A 19538-nucleotide genomic window follows, 5' to 3' on the forward strand; every position below is an offset into this window, starting at 1 on the left:
ATATTTATTTACCCAATGCTGTAGACAGAAAGCTGTTTCGGCCATAAAGGCCTCATCAGTACAGCTATTTGCTGTAAAGCGTGACATTTTCGCGGCGTTTTTAGTTCGCGTTTTCAGAATCTGTACAGGTTTGCGAGGTTTTAATTTTGCGATTGCAGAATTGCATTCTTGCTAAACCTGTGGCATTCTTGCTAAACCTTTCATGGATCTCCTTTTCGCGCTGTCTAAATTTCGCGATTTCCACGCGGTCGCGAATTTCGCAGAAATTAGACCATGGCAATAATTTCACGGTTTACAGTATGCTATTTATGTAATATTCCACATCCCATTATAGGATGCAGTTGCCAATCAAAGGGGAGAGGATGAAAGCCAACCACGGCTGAAGAATCGTAAATAAATAAAAATAGAAAGAAAAGAACGTAAAGGAAAAAGAAAAGGTAACCAGAAGGGGACTATATTGAAGTGTGAGAAGTGCGGAGACGCAATTTAACTTAATCAAGTCTGCAAATTTGAGTAAGTGGGTGCTCCGTCTTTGCAACCATGAGGTGGTCTGGATGAGAGCATAATAGTTCAGTGGAGGGGTTATCTGTCTGTCTCTCTTTCTCTCTCTCCGGATCTCTATATCACTCTGCCTGTCTGTGACTCTGTCCATCTGTCTGTCTCTCTATCTGTCTATCTCACTCACTCACCCACTTTCTCCTTCTCGTGGAGAAGGTGCAAGCTGCTGAAGTACTGGTAAGTGACCGTCTACTGGGTGACAACCTTAGTTTGTTGTATTCTGTTTCCAAACTGTCAACACAATGTGACCAACAGTGTAGAATTGGGTGCATGGTTGTACACTGTGAAAACCGTATATTCTTTGCTTCGGTCTTAATGTGTATCTAGGAAGGATTATTGCTGAATAAATGATTATTGCCCGAACATGTCCCAAATGTTACTGGGAAAATAATGCTTCAGAAAGAAGTCGATCACAGGCTAAATTCTTTGCTGGTACATTGTACGTGATAACCAGGATTATGAACAGAAGTTCCATGTCTTTATGACTGTATCCCCGAAGCCTGACATTGATGATGGGATACTCCTTACATTACCTGCACAAGGCTGTATTTGCAAAGCCTGTCGAACCTTATGTAGACATGTACGGTGAAGTGCACTGTCGGTAATTGCTTTGCGTGGAAGTCTTGCATCGAACTGACCTGAAGAGTTTGTGTCAGTTGATGCCAGCTTTTTTTGGTCAGTCCATTCAATTAGTTGGTGGGCATCTGACCAAAGGTGCATGGAGGCTATGAACAAAAAAGTTAAATATAAGTAACATGTGTCAGAGCGAAGTCAGAGCGAAACAAACTGAGAAGCCAGTGAGCCTCCACATCATCAATACGAGTACATGAGCAAGTACAATGTTTTTCGATAATGAAGGCCCAGGCCCGAATATTTAGTGGAGAGTAAGGTAAGATATTCACAGTAAAGGCGTCGTTTCTCTCTCACTCTCTTTCTCTTCCCGCTTCTCTCTATATCTTCCAATCTCTCTCTCTCTCTCTCTCTCTCTTTCTCTCTCTCTCTCTCTCTTTCTCTCTCTCTCTCTCTCTCTCTCTCTCTCTCTCTCTCTCTCTCTCTCTCTCTCTCTCTCTCTCTCTCTCTCTCTCTCTCTCTCTCTCTCTCTCTCTCTCTCTCTCTCTCTCTCTCTCTCTCTCTCTCTCTCTCTCTCTCTCTCTCTCTCTCTCTCTCTCTCTCTCTCTCTCTCTCTCTCTTTCTCTCTCTTTCTCTCTCTCTCTCTCTCTCTCTCTCTCTCTCTCTCTCTATCTCTTTCTCTCTCTCTCTCTCTGTCTCTCCCTCTCTCTCTGTCTCACTCTCTGTCTCTCTCCTTCTCCCTCCCTGAGGCCTCTTCGTTCACCTCAATGTTACAAATCTAGCGTCAATTCAGTCAGATAACTGAAAACAGAACTATAGTACTTCACATACAACCAACATATTGTGGATCCGTTTGTAAGACCACAGTGAGAGTAGCGTTTCAGGTGAATGGATCGACATTTTGAGTTAGCCGAGTCCAGGCACGTCAGAGCCTGTACTCATGCCACCCGCAGGGCAGGTATTTCTCTACATGCAGCCCCTGGTTGGACTCTGCGAGTGGCACCCCAAGGTGAGAGCCCCACGTGTGGTGGAGAAGTCATTTCAAGTCTTTTTTTTAAACCTCACTTAGCATTCTCAACTCTACAATCATGTATTTCAAGCCAAGGTGAGCGCAATACATAATAGGAAGAATTACACCAATGGTAAGCGGTGGGGGTGGGGTGGGGTGTGCAGATAATGGGCCGGCTGTCTACATCTATCTGTCCTGCTCAAGCAGTCCTAACCATGTAATCCCAATCAGGCAAACCTTTCCAAGCAAATCTATCATCCTAGTCATCTCGTTCTGCAGTTGCATAACTGACTTCCGCTGGTAGGTCACAGTAACGAGGCAGAAGACTGTAGGCGAACTCTCACCTACTAGTACTAGTAGCTTCACAAGTTCTAGCCGTTGCTTTGAAGTTTTGGCCATCCGGGATGTATAATCAGTATGACTTCCTAGATCAGAAGCACTCGTCAGATAGATACAGTCATGAAGCTTAGGCTCATAGACCACATGTAGTGTGTTTTCAGCAAGTAACCTACAGTACAGGCTACACTTTGTCTAAACATGTTACAATGTAGGCATATACAGGTCAGTGCTGGTGACTGAAGTCATTGTACAAGACTGCACATACATGTACATTGTACAAGACTGCACATACATGTACATGAAGTCGTACTGCGATATGCACATCCGTACAGGTATGTGCTCTGTGAGGATTGCTCCACGCATTTGAGTGAAGTGACGACCAGACAAAGCCAGTCAAAGGTTGGTATGTTGGACACAGTGGGACATGTACGAGTCTGGAGGCTATTGGCTCTATCTCCGCAGGCTATTAGCGCTAATGATACAACCAATGACGCAATGATACATGTGTCATGGCCAGGGCGTGGGCCAGACATACCATCAGGATTCTTCGATGACACGACACACATGTACATGTGCATGGTATACATCAATACCAGTAGTTATCATTCTTATCTTAATGCCCCATAACCCCTACACAAGTGAGTTGAATTATCAGGCAAGCTGTCCAAATTTAGATCTTATCAGTATTCGTCTCACAAGGAACGAGCTGTGTTGTCGCTCTCTTTGACTTTGTGAGTGACGTACGCCTGTGTGTATGTTACTTCACACACATTGCGGTGCACAAGTGATCAAAGCTAATCAAGGAAGTGACCTAACCAAATATGGTTGTTCTGTGGACGCCAATGTACATGTACATGTACATTGAAATGGAAGGCTAAACACTGCCGTCTTTGTAACTAGAACGTCCGTTGCTCCAACACATCGTTAATAATATTAGTAAACAATTCAGGTTCTTCAACAACATTCTAAAAATGTTCACAAGCAAACATTCGTCACGTGATATACAGCCAAGAGAAAACTGGAACGCGAACATTGAATTTAAAGTTCAGCAGAGTGGTGGTCTCTCAGAATTTAAAATAAAGAACGACGACTCGACGAGGAGAGACTGACTTTGGGGCGAAATTGTTTGATTCTAAATGAGCGGAGCGACAACCATAGATTGAGCCAAACACAGAAGGGAAAGTAAAAACATTAATTACTACAATCATCATGGGTATCGGAGCTACTCCCGACCCCGGGGCCGCGGGGCGGTTGGAAAGGTATTCGGATGATACCGGTGGTACGGTGCTAGTCTTTGCACAATGACCATGGCACACCGTACGTGTGTTGTTAAACTGAGAGTGAAACGAATTCCTAGTACTAGTAGTAGATCTATACTTGGTACTTGTAACTTTCACCTGGGATTCACCACGAGTATCTTTATGCACCAATACATGTGCATACATGTACATGTACGTCATGTAATGTGGTGTACCCACAGTCTCACAAGACGCAGTTTAACCATGAAGTCTTGGATAGAGATCACAAACCGGTTATACTACAGTATCGCCTACTATCGGTTTTGGCACACGGGTTGCTTGAACATACACTATAACATTGACACAAGCAATGTATCGCATTCTGATTACGATAGTCCTGGTCACGTGTCATTATCCTAATGCGAGTCGATCACTGAACTGCTATAATAGAGGTCTCCGAAACAATGATTGTAAGCCACTTGAAGTTGTGGCTTTTTTCGCCATCCTGAGAAACTGACCTCTGCTACACGTAGTACCAGGTGTCTTTCTCACCTTCGCCGATATACATGTACATGATGACTGGTACATTTGGACAGGAATTCGTATTCAAACAGGGCTGGCACCAGGTCAAGTTGGCTGTATGCTCGCCCTTACCACCATATCCTTTCTCGCTGCCGATCGCTGGAATGCTTTACCTGCTGCCTGCCGTACCGCTTCCTCTCGCTCAGAGTTTGTTCAATATTATTATTATCAATCATTCTTGAGGTTCCCTGTACTAATACGACACCGTCGGTAGGGGGTTCCCCTATTTAAAAATAGTAAATACTACTACTACTATTGCGTGCAGAAGGTTGCAATGTTGAAAGTCTTGCCTTCCTGCTCCGCCATTCGGCTATTTTCCAGGCACCACACATCCGACGTTCGTTGTAGCCACTTCCTAGAAACACACGTCCGTAACGACATGTACAGCTAATAACGACTGCGGATATAACGACAGTTCGCAAATAACGGCAGAATTTCCATGCCCAGAGCAAAGTCCCATCCAACTGTAACACATAATAATGAGACTTCGGGTATAACGACACTTCGCGATAAAGGACACTTTTCTGATGCCCCGCCGAGTGTCGTTATAAGCGAAGTTGACTGTAAGTACGACTTACCTGACGGGGGACATGCACATTATCATAATGCTTCACAGAAGTGACCCGTAGAAGTGCATTGTGGAATTGGAACATGAGACACTGGTACGTGGTGTATATTTGCTACTGGCAGTACCAGCCTACTACGTCCACCCTCATGCCTCTAATCGCAAAGATCAAAGAGACATACTAGTATGGAGATCAACGATTCGTCGCTGAACTTGTATGTACTTGTAACCCCAAGGCAAGTTACCCAATCGCAAAGGATTTTCTTGGACCAAATACCAATGATGTCATGTACAGTACCATGCCATGACAAGCCGCATTTATAATCTTCTAGGAGACTAATACTGTAATAGTAATACTAGCCAAGGGAAACAATGGCTTACACTAGTAGTAGTACAGTACATCATGGTACAGTACATGATGTAGCGGGTTTTGACAGGCGCCTTCGACCTTTCTACTCAGTATCGCCCCTGTGACGCAGAGTAGATACTAAGATAGGCATGCAGGACCATGATGTAGCCACAGCAATCTACAAACATGATTGTGATAGACTAGGCCATAGGGCTCAAGAGTAACTGTAGTGTCCTAGACCCTGAGGCTGTGGCAGAGCTAGAGGTGTCTCCATGACATTGTGGCTTAGTTAGGCAAAGACACTACCAGGAGCGGGCTCAACGAAAGCCTAACCGTTACGTGTCTAAAGAACTGAACAACTGCATGCACTGCTCAAAATAGAATGTACACGAGAATGGCTTTCTGAACGCATTACTCCGCCTAGGAGTATTCTTTGCTGTGTACTATGCTACGAGAAATGTTTTAAACACACAGAAGCTATTATGATACTGTCATTGTATCATTCAACCCCTGACTGCCACATTTTGGCGAATAGAATAGCGTGAGATATGGCTGTATTTATTTATTTATTTATTTATTTCACTCAACCCGTGGGCCATGCATGACCAATTGGCACGCAAAGTGCGAGAGAGGGGTGATAGCCAACCACGGCAAGAAAAGAAAAGAAAGGAATATAAAAAGAGAAGAAAGAAGGATAGGCAAGAATCCAGCAAGGAGATCCTATCGTACTACAATATGCGATCGGAGTGCATTTTTAAAGCTGGAAAGACATTTTGATGTCTTAACATGCTGGGGAAGTTGCAGCCAAAGGCTGTAGGACAAAAACAGAGGAGAGTTGGTAAATGCGGCTGAATTAGCACGGGGAAGTGAGAGACTATTACGAGTGGACCGGGACAGAGAAAACCAATTGAATACGGAGAGATGAATGGGAATTTTACCTAGGCGAATTCTGTGGATCAAAATGCAAAGCTGCTGTTTGCGATTATCTTGCAGTGGCTGAGTATTGCTGATACAAAAGAGCTCAAGAGTTGCCTGGCAGGGTTGTGCATCATCTGTTGTAATGTTGGTCTCCTCGATTGGTTTCTATTAGCTGTGTTGTGCGACGTTGCGACTTACGAGAGGCCATAGTTGCATGGTTGCATGTGTTTACATGTTTACGAAGTCTTCTGTACTGTGTAAGGCTCAGGCTTTATTGTTCTGCGCGCCCAACATCTACATGATTGTATCCGTGATCGTGACTACGAGCAGACATTACTGTACATGTGCGATGTGGGATGCAGCTATTATTCGTCCCTGTTGCATTACTTTTCAAAGTTCAACTTCTTCTGTTCACAGACGACGTGTGCATAACGATGCACTGCCTTGTTGGCTATGATCGTGGGGCAACGGTTCCAAGCTCCTGGCGAAAACGCGGTGTAGAATCTAGATGGAGTACTAGTTATCAGTAACATTGACAGTAACATTGACAGTAGTTATATAATGCGACGTCTCCAGCGATAACGTCACTGACATTCCCCCCTTCGGGAAAGAAGATTTTCTGTGTGAGTTAATCCTCTCCGCCAATGTAGTGTTCTGGTACTGCATGGCGGACTTCTATTCTTGCTACATGCAGTACTGTCACAGAGACGGGAGGCGATACGTTGGGGGTTCTTCATCTTCTGCTACCAATCTCGGGAGAAGCAGTGCCATAACGTTATTAGCACGCAGCGCCATCACGCGCAGAGTCAAAGCGGCCAATCTGACAGATTAACCGGGTTGTGTTAGCTGGTTTTCCGCTGCCATTTTGACACACTCTCCCCTGTATGTGTACTATTCACAGTCCGTGTGCACGTACCGTGATTAGCTGAGGTGCAATGTATTGCTCAACGTCTTCCATGTACGGACACTGATTACTGATTACATACTAGTATACAATGTACATTCTTTCCAAATCGTATTCATTCGTTGAGTGTGACGATACAGAAGCTGCGGATCATTTGTCTAGTGACCTACATTCTTTGTCATTGCCTCGACCTGGTCTCGCTTGCTTTCCATTACCTTACCTCGGTCTTCATACCGTTTTTCATCAACATGACAGCAGTTCCGAACCGGACGAATTGCCGAAAGATTATCCTCCCCCCCCCCCCTCTTGGGCCGATCGAGAAGAAATAATTAGCTAGGGACGACGTTCGGGATGAACAACACCCAGCACGTGCTGTCAGTCATGACCCCATAGGATTATGAACGCCCATGGTTTCGATATGGTACGTGAGGCGGTCCAGGAGAATTGTGGAGGTATGTGCAAGGGTATGCGTGCACTTGATTGGATCGCCTATAAAACGGTTCATCTCGACGACCAGCGAGCATTGGACCCAAGTGAAGCAACGGATACATGAACTTGATTGAAATTGAGTGGCAGTGGGCTGTGAGGAGTTAGGCAACTTATTCAGAAGTTGTGAAGCCAACACAAGTATTTTCCAAGATGGCAGGGAAGTCCTTCAGCCTGGTGTGGCTTGCATTGTCATGCTTGTCGCTGCTCTATGCCATTCAATTGGCAGAGGGAAGGCCTGGGAAGAAAGAAGGTAAGCTGGAACGTATGTATTCTTTGTTGGTTTAACTTCGCACATCGTCCGTAGAGGTTTGGCCGCTGAGTCAGGAATGGTGATCAGGAATTCCTGACATGCATCACGTTGAAGTGAAACTAGTTTGAATTACATATAGAACTAGAAGCTTGTACTTTAGTGCGTTCCGTGTATTAAAGGGGAAGTCCGGTGAAAAATTTAAATTTCACAGTCCGTAGAGTTCGGGTCGCTGAGTCGAATGGTCTTTGTCCGAGGAGGCTGCGGCCTATGGTTCGTCAGATACGCCCAATCGAACATGTGCGAATTTGAGCGCGCATCACCCAGATCCAGGTGATGACGTCACAGCGTGCAGCCAGGTAGCCACACCATCTAGTCGTGTACAAAATGGCCATATTCGGAGCGCGTTCGATTGGGGAACCGTTTGTCGCAGCTTCTTCGGACCAAGACCATTCGATTCAGTGTTACAAACACTACGTACCCTGTGATTTTCAGCTCGCTAAGCCTCGAGGTTATAACGTATTTTAGCCGTTTCCGAGTTGGACTTTTTCCGTCAGCATGCAATGGCCTCTACGGCTCTAGCAATGCGCTGCGTGCATGCTAGCTGTAGTCAGGTAGTGCATGCAGTCAACAAACTCATCACACACGGAACTACTCCAGCACTGCCGTGCTGGCACTGCTGGGCTAGTAGTATCTACAACAAGACTCGAGACACAAGACTCAGAAAACTAGTCAACAGACAACACACGGACTTGTCATGTACATGTACTACACTCGCATCAGTCGTCCAGTCATCTGGTCATGTAGTCAGAGAACGTGCGTTTCTCCTTGCCGGTGCCGGTGGTTGTGCTTTGAGAAAGAAAATTTTAGTTTTCCGCTCCAGTCCCGCCTCATTATTTTATGCTACAGCGATGAGTGCACAACCGTGACAAGTGACAAAACAGCGAACAGCTCCAGGACCTAGAACTTTCAGATTCCATAGCGTTGCGAGCGAAGAGTCGTGCCCGTGGTTCAAAGAGCCTGCAGTGTTCTCCAATTGAGTAGTCCGAAATATGCCAAGTTCGCACCAAAATGTGGCAGGCTACTGGAGTCTAAGTGAATCGGTATGGAACAACATTTAGAGCACTCGCATCACTCTTCTCCATTTTGGCGACCCTGCTCTCCAGCGATCTGATAATTATATCAGCCTCGTCTGCAATAGCTGCTGCTTCTTCATCAGTCGGAAACTCAGTAGCGCTCACTCTTGACCGGCCCGCGCGGCCATTTCTTCAGCTGAATACCGAGGTTCTCAGCCCCAGACCAAACTCATGAAGGTCAGCCATGGCTGCATCCTCACTCTCACAAGGAGTTAGGTCTTCAGGGTCGCTTGCACCACCTATTATCAGTCGCCAAATCATTTGAAATAGCACTGACACTATTGCTTTCACGCACTCCTTTTGACCTAGCTGCACGCTATGACGTTGCGGAGGGTGTGGCGCGGCCGCATGACGTCATGGCGCAGCCCCCGAAACTCAGTTTTTCAAACGGAAATATCTCGAGAACGCTTTGTCGGAGACACGTGGAACCAACACCATTCGACTCAGCGCCCGAAACTCTACCGACCCTGAAATTTAAATTTTTCACCGGACTTCCCCTTTAAGATGTGCAAAGGTGCTGCATGCCCTTCACTACCAGTATGCATTCACTCCATACACACGAATAATTGTACCATATTCTGTACCCTGTGTTGACATACATGTACACTGTACATGTAAGTATTTCGTCACTACATGTACGGTCATGTACATGTACATGTCTCTGATGTCATGCCTCATGGCTGACGCTTGTCATGTCCGAAAACGCTAGAGACGACGACACGTACTTCACAGTGTACTTGATTTACATGTATAGTCATATACATGTACCTCTATTCTCACCATGACCGTAGCCAATAAGAGAGCTACTAGTAGGAATATTATACCTTAGGAAGTAAAATTAATACAGGCTACGTTGCTAAACCCTTGCAGAAAGTGATCAATATCAAGAGGGCAGAGTCGAAACACACTCTAGCGATGGAAATAGGCTGAAGTAGTTCTTACTCGGAGTTTCATGGCTATCCACCGATCCTTAGAAGAAGATGTCCTTACAGCTAGGGTACGGACGTAAGAGGTAATGTTTATGAGCTAGGCATGGCTGCATCAGGGACTAGAGTACTGTGAAGATTGATGGTAGAATTAAGAGAGGGGACGGGCTTCTGCTTTGTATATGCGTGGTTCATACATGGCATGGCAGTATGGCGCAAGGAGGTGATAATGGTTGCATGCGAAGTACAGTTAGGAGGGTTGCACCTACGCATTGTATTAATAATATGATTCCGCTATGCACATTGTCACAGATCTCAGCGCAAGACACGACTCAGAACTTATCCACGCAAGGTCAGATGATGACGATGATGGAGCAAGTGATTTGGGATTCCGCGCAATTCCCAATGGTCCCGGCAGACGCCCGGTCTTGTTGCTGTGCTTGCCACGATTGGGTCCGCCTCCTTGCTGTGGTCCGCCGCGCAGACCTCTTGTATGTATTCCAGTTGGACGAGGAGGTGGAGTCAGGAATCTACCTGCTGTTGGTATCCTACGACGACTTATAGCCCGGATATTGGGTGGAGGGGGAAGCGAGGAGAGTGAAGCTGATCGCTAAGACAGAATTATATGTGCATACGCTACTGGAGCTGTGAATATCTGGATAAACCGAGAACACATCGTACACGAACCACTTTTGAGCTGACCCTTTGTTCGGCGGATGTTTGACAATACTGGCGTCATATTTTTTAACTCCTTTACGATAATGTAGCAGTGCAAAGGCCGACTTTCACACTCTGTTATCCTAGTATTTATAGAGCACAATGTGCTTCAAAGTAACTTTCAGTATGGCCTACCGTATTTCCACAAATAGTAGGCCGGTCTACTATTTTTCAACCTCGTCCTAACCCGGCCTTATAATCGAGGACGGTCTTGTATTCAAGGACGGTCTTTTATTCTTTCAACCCAGTTTGACCCCGGTCTTCTATTTTTCGCACACAGTTTTAGCCCCATTCTTCCATTTTCTTCTACACAGTTTGAGCACGGTCTTCTCCTTTTACCCACAGTTTGAGCACAGTCTTCTATTTTTATTTTTTAACACAAGTTTGAGACTCATTTAGTAGGCCCGGTCTTCTAATCGGAGACGGTCTTTTATTTTTTCAATCGCCCCCTGCCCCGGCCTTGTATACGAGGAAGGCGTTGTATACGAGGAACGGCCTTTTATTTGCGGAAATACGGTATAAGGGATCTCCTTTTTGTGTTCTGTAGAACCAAGAGTACGGGTTATGTACTCTTGGTAGAACCAAGAGTACGGTTATGTACTCTTGGTAGAACCCATATACCGGGTACATGATTGTACGCTTTGTCACTGGACGAGCTCACTGTAAACTAGTGTGATCACCGTCATGCCGCTGTGTTTTCATAGAACTCGAATAGGAGTTCTTTAGCATCTTCTTGGCAGTAGATCTACACGTACATGTACATAATTTACTAGACGAGTCAAGTCCTCATTGTCTATCTCGGGTGGAGAGTTCGTCCTAGCTACATGTACATGTACATATACATGTACATGTACATGTATGACCTGCTAGCACCATCAGTTGCAGCACTTTTCAATGCGTCCCTGACCTCCGGCACTGTACCCGCTGGCTTTAAGCGTGCGTATGTGACCCCATTGCACAAGGTTGGCGATCCATCTGTCGCCAACAATTTCCGTCCTGTGTCCCTGCTCCCAATTCTCTCGAAGCTGCTAGAGAAGGTGGTGCAGAAGGCACTTGTCACCTTTCTGGATATGGCTGGTTCTCTGCCCAGCACACAGTTTGCATTCCGGACAGAACATTCCACGGAGGATGCCCTTGTGCTGATGGTAAACAGGATCCTCGCCTCAAGAGACCGCCGCATGTTCACGGGTGTGGTCCTCCTGGATATGTCGAAGGCGTTCGACAAGGTTCGCCACCAGCAACTAGTCGAAGATCTCTTCTGTGTGGGCGTCACTGGAACAGCGCTCCAGTGGCTCATGTCATACTTGTCTGATCGCTGCCAGATTGTCCAGCTGGGATCCCAGCTTAGCACAGTGGCAGCCTGCTCCTGTGGAGTACCACAGGGGTCGGTATTAGGTCCACTGCTGTTCAGCCTTTACACCCGGGACATACCATCTGTTGCCCAGCAAGCTGAGTCCATCCAGTTCGCAGATGACATCGCACTGACCTGCAGTCGCCCAACACAACAGGAACTGACCGCCACTCTCTCCAGAGCAGTGACATGCATTGCTGACTGGCTGAAGCAGCGAGGTTTGATCCTTAATGCATCAAAAAGTCAGGCATTGGTAGTACCGGCTGGGAAGCTAGAAGCGCAACCTGAACTGGACGTATGGTGTCATGCGACTAAGCTGCCATCTGTCTCTTCTGCTCGCTACCTCGGAGTTCACATTGACAGCGCCATGTCTTGGAACACCCAGATGGATAGGTGCGTTGCCCGCCTCACCAAGAAAGTCGGTGTGCTGTGGCGGATGCGCCGCTGCCTCAGCATGCAAAGCCGCATCCAGTACTTCAAGTCGGTGATCATGCCTGATTTCTCATATGGCTCCAATGCCTTCTCAGCATCGCTGGCGGGTAAGCACCTGGACCGTCTCCAAGTTCTGCAGAATCGTGCGGCTCGAGCTGTGTACGGATGCTCGCCGCGCACCTCTGCCAGAAACCTGCTAGTCCAACTCGGCGCCTACCGTGTCCGGGAGATCTTCATCCAGAAGCTCATCTTCCTGGTTTGGCGCTGCCGCTACTCCCGTGCTAGCCCCACACTGCAAGTGCTGTTGCTACCAACCAGTGGCGCTCCTACTCGGCTGCAATCATCGATGGGTCTAAGACCATCGCCAACCCGCACTGAGCTGGGTAAGGGTTGTCTCGCGTTCCAAGGAGCTAGGCTCTGGAATGCGTTGCCCAGCGAGGTACGGGCCATACCGCACCCGGCCCAATTTCGCACTGCTGCTGTTCCACACAGCATGAACCCTTGAGGTCAGACGGATCACTATCGCCATATTTTCATTATATGCCTGCCTGTTGGCCTGCCTGCCCGTCTCTCTCCCTGCTCTCTGACAACTTGCTTGTTAATTCGTGCGGTTGTTTTCAGACGTAAAGCCCTGCTGTAGAGGTCTCAGCCCTCATTTGTTAGTCTCTCTCTCTGTCTCTCTCTCGCTCTCGGATCTCTCTCTCTCTCTCTCTCTCTCTCTCTCTCTCTCTCTCTCTCTCTCTCTCTCTCTCTCTCTCTCTCTCTCTCTCTCTCTGTTTTTGGTGGACAAAAATATCTCTGGCGTTGATTGCTTTCTTGCTTCGACTTCTGCCGCGCCTTTGTTCTCGTACTCCCCTTTATGTACAAGTGTTGTGCGGACCCTCCCTTAATATAGTCTGTCTCATTTTGTCCTGAGATGTTTTGATGCATAGTGATTATGACGCTCATCATTCGCTCCCTTGTCACTGGACAGTTCTGTCCGTTTGGTTTTAGCGAATTCAAATAAAGAAAACAACAACAACAACATGTATATGTACATGTACATATACATGTACATGTACATGTATATGTATAATATGTACATGTACAGTGCACATTACACAGTGCACATTATACATGTACATGTATGTACATGTAAATGTAGCTCTAAATAGTACAATCATGTACATATACATGTATGTTGTTAGTTTGACAGCATGAACAAGGTGGAGGACACTGAGTTCGGAAACAGTGATCTTATTACTTCAACCATCCACGGTTGGCACAGCCCTGGTCCGTTGGGACCATCTGACCATATTGTGGGTGTTGAACCCGGTTCTGACCCTCATTATGCTAGGGGAGTTTTTAGACTTCTCCTTACGTCAGTTGTGTATTCTTTGATCGCTCCTGGATGTCGTCCTGATAGTCATATAGCTACTTTAACCTGAATTGTTTTTCTTAAATCTATTTTTCTTCCAACTTCTGCCCATCGGGCGTCCCTCTCTCAGCTTGTAAGCGGTTTACAGTCGTTGGCACCACCATGACACTGTCGCGAGAAGGTGCTCTCTGTAGACGAGGTTGGTGATGTCCCTACGTGGCCATGGGTAGGCCTTCACCACGTCGGAACACCCCGGCTACACATTGGTTACCTCCACTAGTTCCGCTGGGAAATAACTTGTTTGTTGTTGACGTTGTCACGTAAACTAGTACTGGTCCAAAAACTTGAATTTCATCTACAAACCTGAACAACTACAAGTGCCTCGATTGGTCAGAACCGGGTTCAACACCCATTATGGTTCAGATGGTCCCAACGGACCAGGGCTCTGCCAACCGTGGATGGTTGTAGTAAGGACAAGGTCAATGTTTCCGAACACAGTGTCCTCCACCTTGTTTCATGCTGTCAAACTAACAACAATACATGTGTGAACTATAAGTATAACAAGGTTTCTCTAATACTAATACTAGTTTTGAACTAGTATTGGGTTATATAAAATCATGTACATGTACATGTACACTGCTCTGGGTAGCGCTTGTGCTCGTACTCGTTTCGTGGCAGCGGGCTCAAAGTCTTTATTCTCCCTACTTATTCAACCCCAAGCTGTTGTGTCCAAACCCTTCTAAGGGTCCAGTGGATTGAAAGGGCCAATTAGGAAATAAAACTGGGAAGGCAATACACTATACTTGTTAAAACAGTGTTGATAGTCTAACAGCAACACATGTGCATGGCATGATAAACCGTACATGTACTACTTGTACATGGTCGTGTAATAGAAGTAAGGCACACTTGCCGGTTCGTTGTTCACGTGGAATCTCCGATCGTGTGAGCATGAGGTTCGAGCCCGCAACCATGAGCAGTGGCTGGTACGGGTAGAAAGCTGCACCAGCATGGCAGTAGATCGCACAGAACAACCAAAAAATACAATCACCGTCGCAGTATGATATGGCAGGGATAAAATATATCTTGAGGTTTGTTTTCCACCAACTGTCTCCTTATCTACTCCCATCCCTCTACTCTCGATATATCGATAGGCTTACTCTGGCCGACACACCCCCCCCCCCCCCCCCACACCCCCCCCCCCCCCACACACACACATACACATCCATACACGCGCGCGCATGGCGTACCTCAACACTAACACTTGATGCCCATCATAAACCAACTGATTGAAGTGTGAAGCATTCATGCTGCTGCACAATGTACTGCATACATGTACATGATGAAATCACTGATGGGTGACTTGTACTGTTGTAGTCTTTCACTGTTTCTCAGCTGCGCCAGCCTTACCAGCCCTTCTTACTTGAGAGATTTGCTTACACACTGGGTTGTGAAGAAGGTCATAACAATAGGCACTGGGTACTGCTGAAGGTGGCATTATTCTGCTGGACAGCAAGCAAGCACCGTGCAAAAATCGTTCTTGAAGTTCAGCAGAAGAACAAACACTTGGCTGAACATGAACAAGTAGTGAGAATTTGACGCGTGTACACTAAATACATGACATAGTTCCATGTGCAGAGGACTACGTGTGGCAGACTACAGTACAGAAGCATTATACACAGTACTATGGCTGGGTTTTGACTATGTTCGTGGCAACAGAATGCACAGTATTGTACCGTACTTCACTGGATACTCTGCAAACAATTCTAAGTAGTTGCATGTAGTTCTAAAGTCGTAAAGAGCCTTTCACCGGCACAGTTTAAAGTGCCCTTTGTAGTTTTCACTGTTCAAGCGTACTCGTGTGCATCCGACTAGCACAACATTGTGACTTGGTCATCCCTCTTCTAGTACTGGCATCATCTCTCACAGCTCATGCACCTAAGGCTAGGGTACCGGGTTACCATGCATTCACGCTGTTGCTTTCTTTGGACTGGTGGCTACTGACCAACTGCGACGCAGAACTCGTTTGAAAATCGTAAGACTGTGCGTGCTTGCAGCTGTTGTAAATTATTCATGTACATGTAGATGGTTGAACACTGTTCAAAACCGTAGATTCCATTTTCAATCCAATTAAATGTTGAGGAGTGAGCACGATATCAGTTTGATACTAGTGCGTCGTTAGACTCAAAGAGCAAAGATGTGCTGCTTGACATGCCTGTAGAATACGAGTTAGCCTAATCGCCTAATCGTCACCAAAACACTATAGGTCGGTAGACGAAACCTTGCTGCTTGTTGGAACTTTCCGCCGTTTGCAACAAAGCTGTTGAAGAATATGGAAGTCAGATGCACACTCTCTCAGCTCGCGCGCGCACTCATCATCGCCATGGTTGCCATAGGAACGTGGAAGCTGCCAGGAACCAGTAGCAAGCCTCTCCATACGGGAGGAAGCTCAGGTAAGCCGGGACAGGGAAAACGGACATACATGTACCTGTGTACGCGTGGTCTCCAGCACGCCTCTAACGTTAGGCTACAGTTCTAGTCCTCTTTAGGTGAAAGCCTCTACTCACTATCAGTTCAGCTAGCTGTTTCGACCTTGTTAGGTCTCCTCAGTGGAGCGCAGAATTGCTGGCCAAACCGATAACAATTACATGTACATCTAATGAACAACAAAGATTTCTGATTTAAAGGATCAAAGTCAGAGTGCTCTAACTGCAAGCTTTGCAGGAGGACAGATAGCTTTGGAGCTAACCAGAAAGAATGCTCAGCCAAGCCGGCGGCGGCGTTGGCTTGCCTCGCCACGAGCCACAAGCACACATTGTTCCCATTGTTGTGTTGTCCTGCTACATGTACATGTACTTCTCTCCCCTCTTCTTACCAGCAGCTAGTTGTGTCTTCAGTAAAAAATACATGTATAATAGCCACGGAGAGGGAGCGTAATTCTCAATACTTGCTGGTGAAAGACTCTGGTAGCGCTGGGGTACCGTTTATCAGGTATTTCCGCATACACCGCAGTGAGTTAGTTACTTGTACATGTACATGTACATGTATGTTCGGAATGATAATGATTTGTATGTTAAATGCAGTGCTGAGTATGAGTATGTACAATTAATGTTTTATGACTAGCTGACTGGCTTGACTTTATGTTTCGTTTTCATCAGGTCTTGTTGGATCACTGTCCGATCAGTCACGTGCGTTCCTGCTTGAAATACATGGCTTGACGAGGAAGTATCTGGATACTGAGATTCTTCTCAAGGATCACCTTAGCAACAACGAAGTGCAGATGGAACCAGCTGCCTACCACGGACACGGTCTGAACGCGGATGCCATACATGGAGTCGTAGGGCCACAACGCGAGGGTTCCTTTGACCTTGACAAAATTGGTGACAGCGCTGGAAGGATTCGGATGCTAGAGTCAGCCACCGCACCAGTGCATACAGTAGAAGGCCTGCATGCTGGCTACCCCAATGCTGCTGCTGCTATCAAAGAATACAACAAGGAGCTAGCTCGAACTGGTGTGAGCAGTAGCACTGAAGAGGACGAGCAGCTCAGGTAAACAAGGTGCAATGTACGTGGAGGAACGAAATTCGAATTTGGATGTAATTTGAAACACATGAACCGATTCAGCACGACTGATAAGTTTCCATTTATTCTTGAAGAATCCGGCATTATTGATCAATAAATGAAAGACGGAATCACAATGACCACATTGATTTTTTTCTTTTCTCAGTACAACATACATGTACATGTACACGCAGCTAACGTGTTAGCTGATGCTCTGGTCTTGTACATCAGTACAGTCATATCCTTCAGATTTTCTAACTGCACCATTGGTTGATGTGACATCGTTCTCGTACAATCAAGCTCTTGCGTGATGCTCTGGTTTAGAACAGCAGAATAGTATTATATTCGGCGTGTAGCGTTTGAGCTGTCGAAATCCCAGGCTATGGCAGTCATGCTGCAAAGAGCGCAGCCAGTTGGCTTGCCCTCTCTCCTCTTTGGCGGCAACCCTGTGCCATAGTCATCCACAATAAGGCTTTTGGGGGTGACTTTCGATCCGATGCTGTCTTTCGCGGAGCACCTCCGCGCAGTGTCTATACGCGGAAAACAGCGCCTGGGCCTCCTGCGGCGAGCTGCGCCCTACCTCTCCCGGGCAGTACCTCTCCCGGGACGGCCGACTAATTACAACTTACCGTGTACAAGGGGTTTGTACGGCCCGTTTTGGAGTATGCTCGGTTGGTCTGGATGGGAGCTGCTTCCTCCCATATTGCACGCCTAACGTTAGACAACATCCAACGCCTTGCATTGCGCATCATTGGTCCCAGGACCGAGCTCCAGAGCCTAGGCACCGGCGGATTAATAATAATAATAATAATAATTCGCGGGATTCGCGTTGGCATCGCTTATGCCGGCATAATTTGGTGGTTGAAAATTTGGACCATAATTTGGCATCCTCTCGGTGGAGCATAACTACATGATTATACCGCAGTATGTAGGCTATAGTTGTGTACAGTGCAACTGATCAGTGCTGGTGGTCTGCATGGTAAAGAGGTCGGACGTCATGCAGATACATTGTAGTGTTTTCAATAAAAAGCAGGGTAGAGAAATCATGGCAATACAGTATTGTATGCTCTAACTCGTCTTCTTCAAAGACTTTGAAAGTTATTTCTCACCCTGATACAGTACATGTACAATGTAGCAGAAGGTGTGAGTGAATCAGCCTTTATCAGGTATCCTGGCGCGGACGAGGTAGTGACGGGTAGTCCGCAAAACTCCGCGTACATGTACATGTACACACACTCGAGAGGAATGAAAAGCGTTTCTTCTGTAACTCTGAGTTTCACGGTTTTAACCGATCATCAGACAGCAACTACTTGTGTCATGTACATTATGCACGTTACGAAGTCATGAAGTCTGGATTTTAGCAGCCATGACTGTGCAGGCTATGGATATCGCTCCAATAATTCAAAAAATTGATGTATAGTTGATGTTCGGTCATGATGGAAGGAGAGGTGGAGCTGCGAGAGAGATGAGCTGATTATTTGCAAGGTGAGGGTGACATCGGTTGGACAAGTATGATGATTACGAAGACAGTTGAACATGATAGTTTTGAAAGGTAACTCAAGCTACTAGTAATTTGAACTTAGAAGTTGCGACTTCGGCGGAAGGAACACACGCTTCTTGCCGACACTTAAGACGCATGACTGCCATCCGGAGCACACGAGGAGCACGTGGCACATTCCACTCGGCAAACCTGCAAGAAAGCACCACTCCCTGCTCAATACACAGTGTTTCGGGGAATTCACCCCTCATCAGTTGAGCTTGAGTAGGCTGAGGAAGATTGTGCCTGCAAACTGAGTGAAAAGCACCACTTATATACTGCTCTTCAGGCCAAACCATCACCAAGGATACAAACTTACAGAGACGGTTTCTGTAAGTTATGAAGCCTGGTCCGCCACATCACAGCATCATCAGTGTATTACACCCGCGCTCTATGCATGCGCCTTCTGCACGCTGTGACTCTTTGAACCACGCGTTTGTGCGTATTTTTGCTGGCCTTTGGTGCGGAAACACGCCGAAATGGAAATTCCACCAAGGCAACATGTCGTATTTTGCACTATAACAGGACGCCCGAGCCCAACACCAAAATCCGCGCCATACTAGCTCTCCCATGCTGGTGAGGAGGCATGGGGGAGTGGCCATGCCTTCAGATCTGGCCAAGCAGTACGAGAGCTCCACTGCAAATACTGAACCGCTCACGGAAAGAATCATGCAGCAGGACCCCCTCGGGGAGGCAATGGAGCAACCACGGCTTCAGTCTATCCAAGAGCGCATTCAACTTTATTTCAAGGATGGT

General features: G+C 46.6%; 1 long non-coding RNA gene across 1 annotated transcript; it reads left to right on the forward strand.

Moving 5' to 3' along the window:
- Positions 1 to 15377: 15377 nt before the first annotated feature.
- Positions 15378 to 17589, forward strand: LOC135823259 (uncharacterized). The gene is made up of 2 exons (XR_010554640.1): positions 15378 to 16137; positions 16843 to 17589. It is a non-coding gene; the product is annotated as an uncharacterized LOC135823259 (long non-coding RNA).
- The last annotated feature ends 1949 nt before the right edge of the window (positions 17590 to 19538 follow it).

Source organism: Sycon ciliatum, chromosome 8 (genome assembly GCF_964019385.1).
Source record: "Sycon ciliatum chromosome 8, ocSycCili1.1, whole genome shotgun sequence".
Classification (NCBI taxonomy): Eukaryota; Metazoa; Porifera; class Calcarea; order Leucosolenida; family Sycettidae; genus Sycon; species Sycon ciliatum.